At 42.7% G+C, this 14164-nt stretch overlaps 1 long non-coding RNA gene across 1 annotated transcript in view; it reads right to left on the bottom strand.

Annotated features, from left to right (window-relative positions):
* Positions 1 to 14164, bottom strand: part of LOC135057647 (uncharacterized) — a 381527-nt gene that overhangs the window by 99691 nt on the left and 267672 nt on the right. The window lies entirely within an intron of this gene.

The following is a 14164-nucleotide window of genomic DNA, read 5'->3' as shown; positions in this document are numbered from 1 at the left end:
GAACTCTCAAAATTTTGGGTGCTCTCTCACACACCAGGACAGTAGGCCAGCCTCAGATTCTTACCCACTTCACCAGTGAAATAGGTGGTCCATGGCCTTGGTGACAAGATTCATATAATTACGGCCACGCTGGGGCACAGTGATGCAATTTTGCTGGGTACACACTATGCGATGTGTTGTCTGTATAGCCAACAAACAACATATCGCTAAGAGCATCTGTCCATAGATACAGGCAATATGTCTGTGAACAACTTCATACACAGACATATCAGGTCGGCCCAGCAGCACAGCCGATGCCAATATATTATGCAGATATATGTGTACAGCTGGCTGTGTATATGGCTGACAGTATAGGTCAGCCCCAGAATCCACTGAAGATGATGCCACACATGGGCGGTTATATTGAAATGCATCTGCTGGCCAGATATATTGGGTGGTTGATTGGAAAGTATGTATGCAGAAGATCGTTTGTGCAGAAGTCATACCAATCGTTAGATCATTGGCTAAGTGTGTACCCAGCCTTTGGAGCATTACACTGGGGTGGTGGTCACAATGATGCAATTTCTGATGCCATAACCCCTGCACCTTGCTCAATTCAGAAAAAGTAATGTGTGCAACAAAAGTTGTTCCATTATCCAGATGTTTTTCCCAGGTCTTATGTAATTTTAGGCAAAGTGCTGACGCTACAAATCTGCTGAAGTTATTGAACTCCCCTTGGATTAATGTGGATAAAACATGTAATTCAAAAAATTATCAAGGCTCAATATGTGGGAATTAGTCCCCTCAATGAGTGCTGGATGTGTATCTGCCCGCTTTGCAGCTGGAAGAATTTAATATATCATTTCCTGTGAAACGTTTTTCACAGAACATTTTTAGACACATCTATCTTGAGTTGTTTTTGTAACCTCAGCATTTGTAGGGTTATTACTTTTTTTTTTTCAATATACCAGCTAATGAACTCGTATGACAAAACCACATCTTTATTTTAGGTTAGCTGGGTGGCCTGGGAGAAACACGCATGCAAATTCTCATTCCTACAGATTTCTCTTCTGAAACGTTAAGCTATAGAGAAATTTTTTATTTTATATTTCAAATCCACAAACTAAGCACTTAACGAAACACCTGTTAGTGCTGTGATTTATTACCGATGTCCAACTGAAGCTGAAATATTCTGCACATTTTTCATTGAAACTCTGCTCTCTGTTTTTCTAAATATTTAGAGCATCTGTTTCCTGCCTGGAGCTACTTATAAGCCTGGATCACCCTGCTGTGTAATAACCACGAGAACAAGTGGGTCAAATATGTGCCCTGTGGATTTTTGCTTTTGTTGTTATATTTTCTATAGTTGGAACAGGAAGTACAGGTGCAATTGCTTCCTGCTCTGGGACTGCGCAGTCTTAACCAGTTGAGTGCTGAGGGCACTGGCTGAGCAACTAGAGCACTAAGCGCACTGGAGAGAGTGGTGCTGCTGCTTGTTATCATACATATTGTGGATGATTATCTCCGGAGATACTGTATGGGAGATAAATGCTGAACTCAATATTACATCTTTCTCAAGCAGGGAATACACCTCTCAGCGCTGTTTAACAGATAATCCCAGATGTGACCTTGCTGTGCCACGTGGACTGTAAAGCATATATTTAGCTATTATGTATTACTTCCATGGATATCCCTTAAAATAAAATTAAATAAACTCAATGATATTTTACATAAATCATTTAAATAGTAATGCCACCAGCATTATGAACAGTTGATAAGATAGTATTCCTATTAATGTGGGTCTTGGGGGGGGGGGTCTCTTTCAATATATCTGTGTAAAAAAACAGAAGTGCGGCACTGCAAGGTACACAACAGTGTCTAAGGGGTTTGTCTGTGACTGGAACAAAATTGTCTCATAGCAGAAATTTATATTAAAGGGCACAATAGCTGGAGTTGCCATGGTTCGTTTGCTCTTATTGAAAATATTGCACAGTGCCAGTCTTTACTTTCTTCTATCCAAAATCGTACATGGGCTAAAATGCTACTACAGTATGTAGGACAGTGTTATGCTGGAAATCAGCAACAATTGTTTGATCCGATGGTTCTCCACCATTGATGGCTGATTGTCACCCCGATATAGGGTCATGGAGCATAGCGCCACCTCCATGCCACTAAATCCTGCTCCGTAACCTGAAGTATAGACTGTAGATGTGGCACACTCATCTGTAGCAATTTATTCTAACTCTGTAAATGTGACACACTTGCCTACTCTTCAGGGAAAGTATGCAAGTCTCCCAGAGGCTGCCGCTACCCGTCACAGTAGCCACGCCCCCCTGCCGTACAATGATGGTATTCTCGGCATTGTATAGTGGGGGGGTGTGACCACAATGATGTGATCACGGCCATCATGCCCCATTTCTGCCTTCTGTGATGTGCCACCTTTCACGCCCCCTCCACGCCCTACCACCCTCTCTGTGCTTGCCAGAAAGCCATCAATTAAGAAATGTACCCATCTTTGTACAAAGCAGTGACTCCGGCCAGCTTCCTCACTACCTCAGGGCAGGAAGTTGGGATGTATGGCAAGAAGCACAATGTATACTGGCAGCTTGAATAAACTTTAAATCTAAGCTGCGAATTTGAGAATGCGCTTAGTTATGTGCTCTTAGTTATGCATATACCCATTGGTATTTTAGCGCTGCTTAGCATGGACGGCCTTATCCAGATTTCTAATCCATGCAACATGACAAGTCTACCCTGCTTGGTAATCCCTGTAAAATCATATAGCGATCACATTGATTTCCTAGTGTAAATATGGAAGTGCACAGCATTGTAACATGCAGTTTCTTTTCAATACTAAGTGTAGTGATTGGGGCTTACCTTGTTTTAAAACCTTTAACAAAATACATTAGAAATTAATATAAACAAAATTCCTATAGAGTTTGAATAGTGAACGACACTGTATATAGCCCACTTAGATGGGAATTCAATTAGCCCCAATTTAACGGGTGCTAACGGTGTTTTTTTTTTTTTTTTTTTTTGCTTCAGACTATTCAATTAGAACCTGTTGTTTGCACCTGTTAAATTAGGTTTTTGGGTGAAAACACATAATCCGTGATAAATTCATGGACCGACAGTATGAGTTTTCACTGGCGATTTGCGAAAACAGGCTAATTAACAGGGATATTTTTCCAGAGCCTAATGAGGTCGCAAAAAAATAAAATACACGATAAGTACTGCCGGCAACTTCGCTTCATGGCTAACTGGATAGCCCCAGGGAGTCAATTAGCCCATGGTAAATTACAGTAGATAATTGAATTCCACCCTTAATAGTTGAGTGCGGGTGTCCGTTGCAGAATACAGCACAGTTTCCACATCAGATTACACTACTAGTGCAAGTTACACTGGCTCTCGAGTGACATCAGCCACAGTGCGTTCATTTGCTTAGTCAGTCTTGAAAACCTGAGAGTCCCGTGATTCATGGACCCATCTCCTCAGCCTCATGTCAGTGAATTCCCTACAGACAGACAGCGCCACAGCTGTTTTGCACAATTAAGAATGTGAAATTTCTGTTTAGGCAATAGAGGACACCTGTGAGTATTAGTTACCAGACCAATCTGTTCAGCAGAGTGCAAGGGTAGCCTCACTTATGTGTCTCATTCATACCAGCCTCAATGCTGAGAAAGGGAAGACGACACCGGCATTCATTGTTGCTAGTCATTATAGTGAAACACTTGCAATCATTATTGTATAAAAACTGTGAAAGAACCATCTTTGTTGGACCATTTTCCTGTATAAGCTTTTCTGAAAGCAGTGTTTATTCACACATTGTGGGCCAATTATAATAGGTTGCAGTTTTTAGACAAGTTTGAAGAGACTGGTAATCGCAGCGGGATTTTAGCGATATTGGCCTCCAAGTCACCAAAAGTACTAAAAGTTTTTTTTTGTGGCAATGAAAACCAATAGCAGGGATAAGTATATACAGTAGGTAGGGTGTGCAACAGTACGGAGGGGGGAGCAATGGGAGGGGCAGGTGCAACAAAACACAACGGAGGGAGGGGCAGAGCAGTGGACAGTCTGATATCCTAGTGTGTGTATATGATAAATAACTATATACTGTATATTTTATTTTTTATGACCATCCTGACTACAAGAAACTGCTGGTCATAGATGGGCCAGCCTCAGCTCTGACTTAACAATCTACTGGCGATAGTTTGTGTACATCTCCGATGTCAATTGATCTGCGCATGTGCGGATCTGTACTGCACATGTGCATATTGGTGTCTGTGACGCTTTGCTCAATGCTCCTTAAGGTGTTTGGGGGCGGTGGCGGCCAGGGTTACAGAGCATCTGGTACTGCTTGGGGATTATGTGTATCTGGCACTACAGCGGGCATTACGTGTAACTGGCATTGCATGTAACTGGCACTACAGAGGGCATTACGTGTACCTAGCACTGCGGGGGACATTATGTGTATCTGACACTACAGGGATCGTTACGTGTATCTGGCACAGCTGGGGCATTATGTGTACCTGGCACTACAGGGGACATACATGTATCTGTCACTACAGGGGACATACATATATCTGTCACTACAGGGTACATACGTGTATTTGGCACTACATGGGACATACGTCTATTTGGCACTACTGGGGGATTACGTGTGTCTGGCAATACAGGGGGCATTATGTGTAACTGGCACTACAGGGGGCATTATGTGTATCTGGCACTGTTGGGGGATTTTGTGTAACTAGCACTACGGGTGGCATGTGTATCTGGTACTACAGGGGGCATTATATGTATCTGGCACTACAGGGGACATTACGTGTATCTAGCACTGCTGAGGGATTTACATGTATGTGGTACTGAAGGGGGCATTACATGTAACTGGCACTACAGGGGACATTATGTGTATCTGGCACTGCTGGGGGATTGTGTGTGTCTGGCACTATAGGGGGCATTAAGTCAGGGGCGTTTTAAGAGAGAAGGAGGCCTGTGTTCAGCTTCCTCCATCGGGCCCCCTCCTCTCTGCCCGGAGCGCTGTAGAGTCTGAGCACTAGAGGGCTCAGACTCTACTGCGCATGCGCAGATCTCTGGGAAAATGGCGCGGCGGCCATTTTCCCTGAGATTTCTCTACTGCGCATGCGCAGAACTCCGTGAAAATGGCCGCTGGGCTATTTTCAGTGTGTTCTAATGGCGCTGCAGATGCCGGCGCTGGACTTCGGAGGAGTGAGTATTTTAAAAATGGGTGCAGTGTGTGCGGTGGGGGCCCCCTCTGGACTCAGGGGCCCGTGTGCACCGCACACACTGCACCCATTATAGAAACGCCAGTGCATTACGTGAATCTGGCATTACAGGGGGCATTACGCGTAACTGGCACTACAGCAGGAATTATGTGTATCTGACACTGCTGGGGGATTACGTGTAACTGGCACTACTGGGGGCATTACATATATCTGGCACTACAGCGGACATTAAGTGTATCTGGCACTGCTGGGTGCAGTTTGTGTAACTGGCATTACATGTAACTGGCATTATTCGGGCATTACATGTATCTGGCACTGCAGCAGACATTATGTGTAACTGGCACTGGGTGGGGGATTACGTGCAGAGGGAGGGTGATATTACGGTATATTTATAATTTGACATCATAATATATATTTGCGAGGCCATGCCGACTTTCCCAACACTTAAAAAAAAATCTCGCTCAGGGTGCTAGTAGGCCTTCAGCCAACCCTGTTCATAAACCTGTGTGGTCAAGACAAGACTTTGGTAAGGAAGAGCAGGATCCCCCCAAACTATCATTAATTCATGTCACTTCATTAATTTACACTCTTTACACTTATTATCCCCTTAACTAAACTGATAATACTTTTTTGTTTAGATACTTTAAAAGAAAAAAAGAAATTTAATGTTGGATCATTTACAGTGGTGCTTGAAAGTTTGTGAACCTTTCAGAATTTTCTATAGTTCTGCTGAAATGTGGCCTAAAACTACCTTAGATTTTAAAAGTAAATAAAGAGAGTCAAATCAAAGAAATAAGCCCAAAAAAATTAGACGTGCTAATTTTTTTATTGAGGAAAATTATCCAGTATCATATATCTGTGAGTGTCAAAAGTATGTGAACCTTAAGGCTTAGCAGATATTTTAAAGGTAAAATTAGAGTTGGGTATTTTTAATCTATGGGATGACAATCTGGCGTGAGTGGACAACCTGTCTTTTTAAAAGAACAGGGATCAATCAAGGTCTTATGTTCACAACATGTTTGTGGAAATGTATCATGCCACGAACAAAGGAGATTTCTGAGGACCTCAGAAGAAGAGTTGCTGATGCTCATCAGGCTTGAAAAGGTTACAAAACCATCTCTAAAGAGTTTGGACACCACCAATCAACAGTAAGACAGATTGTGTACAAATGGAGGAAATTCCAGACCATTATTACCCTCCTCAGGAGTGGCGAACCAACAAGAGCAAGGTATCTAATAGTTTGCAAGATCACAAAGGAACCCAAGGTAACCTCTAAGCAAATGAAGGCCTTTCTCACATTAGCTAATGTTCATGAGTCCACTATCAAGACACTGAACAACAATGGTGTGCATGGCAGGATTGCAAGGAGAAAGCCGCTGCTTTCCAAAAAGAACATAACTGCCCATTAGCAGTTTGCTAAAGATCACCTAGACAAGCCAGAAGGCTATCGGAACAATGTTTTGTGGACAGATGAGTACAAAATAGAGCTTTTGGTTTAAGGGGGTCATTCCGAGTTGATCGCTAGCTGAATTTGTTCGCAGCGCAGCGATCAGGCTAAACAACGGCAGTTCTGCGCATGCATATGTGGCACAATGCGCACGTGTGACGTACGGGCACAACGAACGATGTAGTTTTGCACAGGGTCTAGCGATGCATTTCAGTCGCACTGCTTGACGCAGAGTGATTGACATGAAGTGGGCGTTTCTGGGTGGCAACTGACCGTTTTCAGGGAGTGTGCAGAAAAACGCAGGCGTGCCAGGAAAAACGCAGGCGTGGCTGGGCGAATGCTGGGTGGGTTTGTGACGTCAAATCCGGAACTGAATAGTCTGAAGTGATCGCAAACGCCGAGTAGGTTTTGAGCTACTCTGAAATTTTTGCAAGCGCTCTGCGATACAACCGTTCGCACTTCTGCTAAGCTAAAATACACTCCCAGTGGGTGGCGGCATAGCGTTTGCACGGTTACTAAAACTAGCTAGCGAGCGATCATCTCAGAATGACCACCTAAATGAGAAGCATTATGTTTGAAGAAAGGAGAACACTGCATTCTAGCATAAAACCTCATACCATCTGAGAAACACAGTGGTGGTGGTGGTGGTATCATGGTTTAGACCTGTTTTGCTGCATCTGGCCCAGGATGACTTGCCATCATTGGGACAATTAATTCTGAATTATACCAGAATATTCTAAAGGAAAATGTCAGGACATCTATCCATGAGCTACATCTCAAGATAACGTTGTTCATGCAGCAAGAGTACAACCTAAAGCACACAAGTCATTCAACCAGAGAATGGTTAAAGAAGAATAAATTTAAAGTTTTGGAATGGCCAAGTCAAAGTCCTGACCTTAATCCCAAATTTTGTGGAAGGGCCTGAAGTGAGCAGTTCATGGGAGGAAACCCACCAACATAACAGAGTTGAAGCTTTTTGTACAGAGGAATGGGGAAAAATTCCTCAAAGCAAATTGGATAATTTTCCTCCAAAAATTAGCATGTCTAATTATTCTGTCTCATTTGTTTGGTTTGGTTCTCATTATATACTTTTAAGACTTGTGTGAAAATCTGAGGTAGTTTTAGGCCAAATTTCAGCAGAAATATAGAAAATTCTGAAGGATTCATAAACTTTCAAGCACCACTGTAGATCAATAAATGAATGAAAAAGATATGCGTGTTATTTGATTTATTGTGTCCTCTATCGCTTTATGATTTCGATGAAGATCAAAACACATTTAAGATAACATTTACTGCATAATTAATTATTTTAAAATTATTCTCTCCAGAAGAAGCCTGAAGAGGAGATGAAGATGGCCCGCCCCTGCTATGACAAAATGCTGGGAATCGTTGGAAAGGAGCAGAGCTAAAATAATGTGAATCACATATTGGCCCCACCCCTTCTCTACAGACCTGCGATTTGGATATTATCTCCCCAACTTGCCCACTTTACTAGGAAGTGGGTGGGATGCTGGACATCAACACACTCTTCCAGGGCTCCAGGGGACTACCAGAAAAATCATGAGTCTCCCGCGTCTTCTGAGAGAGTAGTTATGATTTACTGTATGCAGAAATTCTACATGCTTTGCAAACTAGCAAATAAAAGAACAGTGTCAATGGGGGGTCATTCCGAGTTGAGTGCTCGCTAGCTACATTTTTGCAGCCATGCAAACGCATAGTCGCCGACACAGGGGAGTGTATTTTAGCTGTGCAAGTGTGCGAACACTTGTGCAGCCGAGCAGTACAAAAACAGTTTGTGCAGTTTCTGAGTAGGTCTGAACTTACTCAGCCCTTGCGATCACTTCAGCCTGTCCGGTCGCGGAATTGACGTCAGACACCCACCCTGCAAACTCTTGGACACGCTTGCGTTTTTCCAACCACTCCCTGAAAACGGTCAGCTGACACCCATAAACGCCTTCTTCCTGTCAATCTTCTTGCGATCGGCTGTGCGAATGGATTCTTCATTAAATCCATCGCCCAGCAATGATCCGCTTTGTACCCGTATGACACGCCTGCGCATTGCGGTGCATACGCATGCGCAGTAGCGATCTGATCGCATCGCTGCTAAAACCGGCAGCGTGCGATCAGGTAGGAATGACCCCCAATGTTCTGATAACACCATCACACAAATTAAATATAACTGCTACTCATTTAAATGATTTATGATACAGAGAGCTCATGCTGCAGTATGTCACAAAGTTAATACAGTGTAAAATGTTATTTAACCCAATTTCATGCAAACGTTTAATAAAAACAGTGAATATTTATTGGAGATACGAAGGATGTGCAATAAGTTTTCAGATGTACAAAAAGTATTATATTTACAATGTGAACATTAATTTTTTTTTTTAAGTATTTGCCAGTCTATGTAAAGTTGCATGGGCTCAAAACACTTGGTGAAGCAGCTGGACCAGTCCGAAGCAGGTATGTCTTCTACATTCTGGATAAAAGTCTTCAGCTTCCAGTGACTCGAAACGAATCCCACACATCTTGCGCTTGATTCGTGGGAACACAAAGAAGTCGCAGGGGGCCAAGTGTGGACTGTACGGTGGATGAGCAAGCTCCTGGATGCGTTCATGGGGCAGAAAATACACCACTTTCCTGGACTTGTGGGCAGATGCATTGTCATGATGGAGAATGACACCACCAGCGCGAGTACTTGAACAGCGCCTGGAAAAGTCTTCCAGCACTTGTGGCAGGCCTTAGTTGGCATAGTCGCATAGTTGGCATAGTCCCCAGTGACGATGCGCTGCTGTATGACCAGTCGTAGCCACAAAAACAGCCACCATCTGCATGGCCATGATATGCTCACACCGGAACTTCTGTGGCAGAACACCTCTACCTGGAGTGCACTGGGCTGACTGTTGTTTGGTCTCAAGGTCCAAACTGTAGTTCCAGGATTCATAGTCACTGATAATTTCTCAGAGAGTTTGCGCAACCGCCATCAAGCCTCGCCAGCATGTTGTGACACCAAGTCACCCGAGCCTTCTGCTCTTGAGTCAGCTAATTTGGCAATAGCGTGCAGAAATCTTGTTCAGGCCAAACTTTTTATGGAATATCAAGCCAATGAATCCCGATGAGATGCCTATCTCCTTCTCTTACTGGGCCACCATCACTCTGGTGCCCACCTCAACTATGGCCCACACAGCAGCAACATTGTCCTCGGTTATGGCGTACACAGGTCGCTCACTGCGCTTGACCGTCTCCTGCGCCTATATTCTGCAAACCACTCATACACAGTGGGTCGGGATGATGCTTCCTCCCTAAAAGCAGCTTGCACTCGGGCAGTACTCTCCTGCTGTCACAGACCACTCAGTCATAGAAGATCAAGATCACGTTGAGCTCCATAACGAGTTTGTGAAGGAAGTGAACATGCTGACTTCTTCGATGTCCAGTGCTGCTTATATGTGGTTCTGTGTCTTGACATTTCACAAGAACTTTAGTCAGAGATTACAGTTCACAGCCAATTAGATTCTGCCTACTCTGCCAATGTACTAAACATCCAGAAACTGATTGTACACCCCTTGTATTTAAGCAGTGGGGTCCAATGGGACTTTTCTGCATAGCCAGATCTCACGGTTAAACAGTCACCAATAAAACACTAGTGTAAAAGTCTGAATGCTTCAGTATATGCTTTTTGGAAATACCTCACATGCAATATGCATTTTTCCTGCAAGCTGCAATAGGGCAAAACCAGGGACAGTCTAATCCCAATGATGATGTTCAAAAGGAGCATGCTATTGAGTAGTTGGTGACTGTTTAACCTAAGTCCTATTTTTCCCCCATTGGTCTATCAGATAAGCATTCACTATACTGTTTTTTATTAATCACTTATTTATTTACTAGTTACCAGTATGTCAAACTGATGGAACGGCATAACAGTAATGTCAGCTCCGGCGGCTGTGCGCACCCAAATGGAGCAACAATTGAATTGCTCAGTCGTGCGCCATCTAATGAGTATCGGTGCACAAAACACTTGAATTCCCTCCACAGAGGTGAGGAGCAGCATTAGCCTTTTATTATACAGGATTTAAAATACTGCATGAAATTTGTTTTACAATTATCAACTCGATGACATACTACACTATAACCTCTCTTCTTTCCATATTTGTTCTAGATTGTTATTGATCTGTTGCTGGTACAGAGTGAAAAATTACGTGCTGCCTTATATTTGACTTATATTGATTTTTGTCATTAATTCATTGCTAGCTTATTAAAAGCACTGGATAAAACGGTCTTTTTCATTGAATATATATTAAAAGTATCTGAACTTGTGACATTGGTGCCCACCAACGATAGGCAATTGCCACAGACATGATATTAATGGGGGTTTATACATATCATACAGTATCTTAACATCACTTGCATAGTTATAAGGATATTAGATTGTCATATAGGCATATAAAAGTCACAAGAAATTAGATCAGATAATATATAAAGAATTTTATATATATGAAGGTCATTTGCGTATGTATAATATAATAACATTATCCAGCTTTTATTTTTCTGTGGAGGGAAATGACTTCATATCCATTTGTAGCCAGTAAAAGTGCCCAGGAATGGATTTTTACAGCTTGCTCATCTCCTAATACATTACTTCCCAATCATCAAACACAACCGGCTTGTTCTGGCATCCGATCTCTGCTGCGGAGAGAAATAAGCAGAGATTTCCTCCTGAAGACGGCACACAAACAGATGTTTAGTAAAAAGATCAAATCTTGCAGAGATTTACTGTTCGAAATTCAGCAGGAATTTCCTGCTGAGCTCTGCAAATCTGCAGTGGACAAAAATCCATAGTCCTTGGGCAGATGGGGTGTCTTGTGGCTTTTCTGGGTGGGGGTGCAGCTTGCGTGCACCCGTAAGACCTGTAGTGTAAGCGCTGATGCTGTTTCCTGTTTATATCCTGTCAGAAGCCAGCACATCAGAAGGAATTCCTGCCCAGAGCGGGACGCAGATAGGAATTGCTACAGGAAGCAGAATTTGTAACTATTTGGAGAGAAGGGCACAGTCGGCTCAGATCAGGATGTACGGGGGTTTTGTGGTTTCCTTTTAAAAATAAGGCACAGCATTGATGTTAATGAAGTGATTTATGCACAACCTGGTGTGAGATAATAGGTCTCCCATTCATCCATCACTATAGCAGCACAGGTGTTGTGGAGCCAGGATCTGCCTGGTAGTGGGCCAACATCATTTAGTAATTGGATACATCCTGCAGGATTTAGTAAGCCCTGTTAATAACTGAGCTGTAATTCATAGGTTATCCTAACAACACTACAATAAGGCAGTATGTGGATCTTTCTAACTACACCTCCCATCATGCTCTTCCAGTTGTTCATGCAAACCAGACAGCAAAACCCAGTCCTACTCATCAGAGTTGACTATAGAGATGGGCACATGGAGTGCTATATTTGTTGACTGATTTTGACTTAAATTGATGCATTTTTGGGGCATCACCAAAGACAAAATTGGCTGTAAAGGCCTCCCATGATTAGGTCATGCCCCCTAAAAGTACTCGGCCCCGGCCCATCTCTCTATGGCCCTGATCATACGAATAAAATTCTGTTACCTGTGCTCCTAATAAGCACTAGCCTAGTACACCTTGAAGGTTAAATTAATTAACCCATTCTGCATAGTGCACTTACACATTAATGTAAATAATATTTATATAATAATACAGGTTGAGTATCCCATATCCAAATATTCCGAAATACGGAATATTCCGAAATACGGACTTTTTTGAGTGAGAGTGAGATAGTGAAACCTTTGTTTTTTGATGGCTCAATGTACACAAACTTTGTTTAATACACAAAGTTATAAAAAATATTGTATTAAATGACCTTTAGGCTGTGTGTATAAGGTGTATATGAAACATAAATGAATTGTGTGAATGTAGACACACTTTGTTTAATGCACAAAGTTATAAAAAATATTGTATTAAATGACCTTCAGGCTGTGTGTATAAGGTGTATATGTAACATAAATGCATTTTGTACTTAGATTTAGGTCCCATCACCATGATATCTCATTATGGTATGCAATTATTCCAAAATACGGAAAAATCTGATATTCAAAATACCTCTGGTCCCAAGCATTTTGGATAAGGGATACTCAACCTGTATATGTAAATAATCAAATGTTAAACATGTATTTTCTCTATCTCCACCGAATCAGGGGTTTTCACACTGATAAACCTTAGTCCATATTTGCCTACTGTCCCGGTATGGCCGGGAGGCTCCCAAAAATCGTGTGGCGCTCCTGCCCCCCCCCCCCCCCCCCGGGAAAGTGGGCAAGTCTCCCAGAGCTGCAGTCTCCCACTTACCGAGTAAAGTGGGCAGAACGGCTAGCGAATGACGCAATTTGGGCTGAATCGCATCATCATAGCCCCTCACGACCGGCATTGTACAGCAGGGGGCGTGTCTACAACGAACATGCAGCCATACCCCCACCTACAGCCTCTTTCACAGCGGCCCTCCTATGGCAAGCCACACACCCTGCATCACCCACCGCTGGGCAGCCAGAATGTTGGCAACTATGTCATAGACACTATGGTGTTCCCAAAATAAAAAGTGTGTGATGACAAGGTTGTGGACACTACTTCTCATTTGTATCTTTCGCTATATGTATGTTAACTTAAATTTACATTACACTATTGGGATTTTTTTTTTCTATTTAATAAAAGCCTTTTCTCTGCACCTGAAATTGGAGATTACTGCATGAAACGCAGTAATTCCATGTAAACTGTGGAATCAATGGTTTTTTCCTATGCGTGAACCCCTGATTCTGCCCTTTTCCTCACTTCAAAAGTACACCCTCTGGGATACACATGGGTACTTTTCCAATAACTGAATCGCTCTGATCCTGTAATTAGTTGCGGGCGAATATGCCTGTTAAAGTTTATCTTGTTTTTCTATTGCATTGCATAAAAAAGACAGCAAAGCTTCAACTCTAACTCTATCTATCACCATTACCTTTTTAGTGTTATAGAATATCTTTTTAAAAGCTCTTATTTAGCGGGAAGCATTACACATCATAAACGTGCTCTATTCCTCAATGATGGCAGTAACTGTTACCTTACTATGATCTGCAGAGCTAACCTTCTAATCCTTTCCTCATGGCTGTCGTATGGAAACAGGCTTCCTAAATCAATTCTCTGCCTGCTACCTTGCAGTTCTGTTCCAAAGTAACCGGTAAGGAGGAAGCAGCCACAGACACCAGCAAAGAAGTGTGGCAGCAGCAACACACAACACCGAGCCTGGTGGTAGCAACAACTACTCTCCTATAGCTGGCGGGGCCATGGTGGTGTGCATCTGACACGGCCTGTGAGTAGCTGAGCAGCAGGGTAGTCAGTAACAGCAGGTTACTGATGGTAAAAGGAACCTTTTGATAAATCTACTATAACACCTCCCACAGACATGGTAAAATAAGCTCATCCCGTCCCAAGCCATATAAAATCCAG

This window comes from Pseudophryne corroboree, chromosome 3 (genome assembly GCF_028390025.1).
Source record: "Pseudophryne corroboree isolate aPseCor3 chromosome 3, aPseCor3.hap2, whole genome shotgun sequence".
In the NCBI taxonomy this organism is placed as follows: domain Eukaryota; kingdom Metazoa; phylum Chordata; class Amphibia; order Anura; family Myobatrachidae; genus Pseudophryne; species Pseudophryne corroboree.
The sequence above is the reverse complement of the archived record's forward strand: the minus strand, read 5'-3'. Positions and strand labels throughout refer to the sequence as shown.